Source organism: Tupaia chinensis, unplaced genomic scaffold (genome assembly GCF_000334495.1).
Source record: "Tupaia chinensis unplaced genomic scaffold, TupChi_1.0 Scaffold000708_1, whole genome shotgun sequence".
NCBI lineage: Eukaryota > Metazoa > Chordata > Mammalia > Scandentia > Tupaiidae > Tupaia > Tupaia belangeri.
The window spans coordinates 1,451,427-1,456,483 of record NW_006160231.1 but is presented as its reverse complement, the minus strand read 5'-3'; the positions used below and the strand labels follow the sequence as shown (position 1 = coordinate 1,456,483).

The 5,057-nt window shown below is 49.6% G+C and overlaps 1 pseudogene; it reads left to right on the top strand.

Moving 5' to 3' along the window:
• Nucleotides 1–358: 358 nt before the first annotated feature.
• Nucleotides 359–533, top strand: LOC102502459 (small EDRK-rich factor 2 pseudogene; annotated as a pseudogene).
• Nucleotides 534–5,057: the final 4,524 nt, after the last annotated feature.

Sequence of the window (5,057 nt, the reverse complement as noted above, 5' to 3'; positions counted from 1 at the left end):
TGCACACGTGCCCGGCGTGAGTTTAAGCCACTGGGTCCAGGACTCGAACCGCAGTCGACTACATGGGAGTCCAGCAATGTAGCCATTATGCCAACTGCTGGTCCTGACTTGATTTATTAACAACCTTATTTATAATTTCCCTGAACAAACATTGAGACATGTTAAATCAATCCTTATGTGTTTGATCTTTTTGTTGCAATAGCAACAATAGAATTTATATGTGTGTACATGTATCTAATACTGTATGTCTCTACATGCATGTACATAAACATACATGTAACACCATATCTAGGACACATAGAAACAAACACATAGTTTTTCAAAGATTGGGACAGAACGAGGGGACGCAACTGTCGCCATGACCCGCAGTAACCAGCGTGACCTCGCCCGCCAGAAGAATAAGAAAAAGCAGAGCGACTTGGTTACGGGAAAGCGCCGGGAGGACAGGCTTTCTGCTGCTGCCCGCAAGCAGAGGACTGGAGATCTTGCAGCAGAAGCGGGAAAAGGCAAAGGAGAAGAGGGAACCCAGGTAGCTTTGTGGCTTTGTCCAGCCCTCTTGCCTTCACCCCTGTGCCTGGAGCCAGTCCCACCGTGCCCTGGTTTCCTCCTGGAGCGCCCACAGGCCCCAGCAGGATGGCGATGGCGTTCCCATCCCCCAAGTCTGCAGCGGGCTCTTCTGTGCTTCCTTCCCTGCAGGTAGCCCCTCCCTTGGGTCACTCCTGGGGGCGAGGGGTTACCTCTTCCCAGGTGTTTTTATTCCTGTGGGGCTGGCCCCAAAGTATTAAAAGTAGCTTTGTAATTAGAGAGAAAGAAAGAAAGAAAGAAAGAAAGAAAGAAAGAAAGAAAGAAAGAAAGAAAGAAAGAAAGAAAGAAAGGAAGGAAGGAAGGAAGAAAGAAAGGAAGAAAGAAAGGAAGGAAGGAAGGAAGGAAGGAAGAAAGGAAGGAAGGAAGGAAGAAGGAAAGAAAGAAAGAAAGGAAGAAAGAAAGAAAAAAAGAAAGAAAGAAAGAAGAAAGAAAAAGAAAGGAAGGAAGAAGGAAGAAAGGAAAGAAGATTTAGAATCGTTGCTGCAGCCGAACTCATCTCCAGGCAAGTTTCAGCAGACTTCCCTCGATTTCTAGGTCTGCAATCATGCCATTTGTAAAATGGACATTTGTTTCTTCCTTTCTAATATGGATTCATAATATTTTCTCAAATAACTATTGGAAACATTGTCAAAACAATAGATCCTGATTCCAGAAAGCCTAAGCATGCTTCTTTTTCAAGAATAAAACCAACTCCGCATTTTCAGTACATACACCATCATGTTTCTACCGGAAGCCCAATGGAGGGTTTCTTCTCGGAAACGCTGAAGAGAAAAAGAGTCTGAGGCAGTTCACATCAAAATCAGGGAAAGTAATATTTCTGTTTACAGGCATGCCTAAGTACGCATGGACATCTAGAAGCCGCAGTTCCTACCCCATTTCCTGGGCCTCCTTATGGGTTTCAGACACTGGAGTCTCTTGAATTCACCTCTCCTGTGGCCCTCGATCCCCAGTGCCAGCTCTGAAGGTGTGAGTGCCCGTCCCACAGGCGTCCTCCACACGCCTTCCCCAGGAATCAAGGACACACACTCACACACAGGGATGGGACTGAGCCGGCCCTGTGGTGCGGCGGTGACGCCCTGCTGGAGAGAGCCCGTCTCCCGGCAGCTGCGGTTTGAATCTCCTGCCTGGTCAGCTGACACCAGGCACACGCTCAAGTGCCCAAGGTCTGGCGACTGGAGGACCAGAGAAAGGAGAACTCGACAGGGCAGACCCTGTGGAGGGGTCTTGCTCTTGAACATGGGCACACACACCTGCTCTGTCATGCGTAAGGGAAGGGAGGGGAAAGGAAGGAAAGAAGGAAGGAAAGATGGCTTGGATCAATTCGGACCACGCAATCTGACTTTCTGGTGGGTTACTGGAGTCAATCCTGTATGACACAAAGCAGTCCTGAATCACCAGCATCTGCTTTTAAAACGTTTTCCAGGAAGGGATGAGAATGATAGCAAATGCCTCACCAAGCTCTCTCTGGATAGACAGTGGCCCAGCGAGGTCGCTCTCTGAGGGCAGAGCAGTGCTCGCATGTGGCTACATCCCTATCAGCCACACACAGTGGAGGTCTTCGAGGTCGAAATGATTTCCATAATATGGAGATAGTATTTGCTGGGACCGGCAGTTAGCATAATGGCTATGTTGCTGGACTTCTAGGTAGTCGACTGCGGTTCGAGTCCCAGACCCAGTGACTTAAACTCACGCCAGGCGCATGTGCGTGTGTGCCCAAGATCCCGAGAGGAGAATGGAGGAGAAGGGATTGTGGCATGGCCATCCCCCCTGGGGGGTGATTTCTCGCTTTCTATCTCTCTGTCTCTCTCTGTCTTCCTGGTGAGTGCACACACCCTTTGGCAAAAACCTCGCCAAACAAACAAACAAGTAAATAAATAAATAGCATTTGCTGTTTTCACTCTTTTTCACAAGTGTGCAGCGGCTACCCGATGTGTGATGACATTCTGGCTGAGGTTAAGGAGTGGTCCTGTACCTGGAGTGTCTCAGGCGTGGGGAGGTTAACTATGAGTACTGTTTAGAGTGCAGCTTCTGTAATCTCTGCCACCTCAGTACGGTGTAGTTACTATTTTAAAGTCCTGTAACTTTCCTTATGCCTACGTGTAAATAGAAGATGTACATTTCATTGTCTCATTTTGCAGTAACTTTTGTTTGTTTTTTGCTTTTGCCATAGGGCGCATGCACTCCCTAGAGAGGGACAGAGATGAAGAGCGAGAGAGAAAACGAGAACCCCCCCCCAGGGGGATGGTCATGTCGCAGTCCCCCACCTTCCAGTCTTCTCTTGGGATCTGGGCTGAGTACACACACGTGCCCAGCGTGACTTTCAAGCTGCCAAGTCTGACCCTTGAACTGCATAGTTGGCCATGTGAAATGCAGTGCTTTGATCTCCATGCCGCTTGCTGGCATTTTAAGTATTTTCCCAAAACTTTCAAGATTCAGAGTTTGCTTCCAACTTATCTTATAATTTAATTTAGAATTGCTTATAGAAATATAAAGCACTATGACAGAGCAAATGCTGAGAAAGAAATATAAGAAGTTACCCCCCAAAAAGCCTGGTCCTGGTGGAGTTTTGTTTTTGTTTTTGTTTTTTTTTTTTGAGAGATTTTCGCTATAGGGCGCGTGTGCTCGCCAGAAAGACTGAGAAAGACAGAGAGATAGAAAGCGAGAAATCACCCCCCAGGGGGGATGGCCACGCCACAATCCCTTCTCCTCCATCCTCCTCTCGGGATCTTGGGCACACATGCACACACACGCCCAGCGTGAGTTTAAGCTGTCGGGTCCAGGACTTGAACCACGGTCGACTAAATGGGAGTCCAGCAATATAGCCATTACGCTAACTGCTGGTCCCCCAGTGGAGTTTTTGAAAATATAAAAACACCCCTTTGTTATATGAACTGTAAATGTATATGTGGGATTCGATACCATGCGGCAAGGCCATGGTCACGTGTCCGGTCTCCGGAAGACGGCGGAGACGGCGGAGAGTCCACTGTGGAGAGCCTGCTCAGGGGAGAAGCTCCTGGGGGGATGTTTCAGTTCCATGTCATCTCCCTACAACTAATTTCATGTCGGCTTCTTTCCAAGTTTATGTCTTTCTTCTGAGAGAGACCAACCCCCAAGAGGATCTTGTCGTCACTGTCCACTCCAGCCTCAGCCAGCCTAGATCAGGTAGCGCACACACGCCCCCGGCACTCAGGGAAGCCCCTGGCGGCAACCCAGGACCCTCCTGTGTGGGCCCCGTGGCGTTATTACTGTGCTGTGTACCGGCCCATGCTGACTCACACAGCGACAGTATCCCATTTCTTTTCTCTTTTTCTTTTTGATTGTTTTTTTGCTATAGGGGGCATGCGCTTGCCAGACAGAGAGAGACAGAGAGACAAAAAGCGAGAAATCACCCCCCCAGGGGGGATGGCCACGCCGCAATCCCTTCTCCTCCATTCTCCTCTTGGGATCTTGGGTACGCACGCACACGCGCCTGGCGTGAGTTTTAAGCCATTGGGTCCGGGACTCGAACCGCAGTCAACTACCTGGGAGTCCAGCGACATGCTGGTCCCAGTACCTGATTTCTGACTAGTTCTGCTACCTCAGCCCTCCTTCACTGGACACATGCACGTGTGCACCAGTCGAGGCTGGTCAGTCCTGCTGTCTCCTTGCCCACAGTCCCCTCTGTAGGTCATTTTCCACCTGCAGCTCTTGCTAATAGGGCAGTCTATGGGGCCAGCAGGTGGCATGGTAGTTAAGGCACTGGACTCCCACATGGCCAACTGCAGTTCGAGTCCCGGACCTGGCAGCTTGCTTTCTCACTTTTCCTCTCTCTCTCTCGCTCTGTACCTCTCTGGTCAAATTAAAATAAATAAATGAATAAAGTTCATTTTTTTAAAAAAAGTAAGTCACATGAATAGTTGAACTGAAAAAGAACAAGGGGCCAGCTTTGAATAATGTCAAAGTAGAGGAGCAGCTACTACGAGTAGTGGGAAGCTGTAAGGGAAAGAAAAGGCGAAGCAGTCAGAGTGACCGTGCTGGTCATCACCAGCTCCTCATCAGGAGCAGCACGGGGGTCACGCAGCATGGGGGTCACGCAGCCCGGTTTCGGAGCTTTGCCGGCGAAGCTGCCTTCACCTCTGCGGCTGCCTGTCCCGGACCTGCCGGGCTCCAACCCCACTTGCTGGAGGTCTGGATGTGCTATTACTTCTGTTCTGGCGTTTCTTATTGTACACGCGCCTCCTGACATTAAGCTTTCCACTGAGTGCCCACAGCCAAAAGATAAATACACATAGACGCGGAGCGCTGAGAGTTCTCGCACGGACGCCCCCAAAGGACTGAGCTGCTCCCCGGCGAGGATGCCGAGAACATTCTCTGTGTGCTGGAGCACCCTTCCCTGGGAGGCGACGGCCATCACGTCACCGTCCTAATGTCAACGCTATTTCTCAGGGACCTATTTTGTTCCAGAACCTGTACTTGGCATTTAACAATCATTA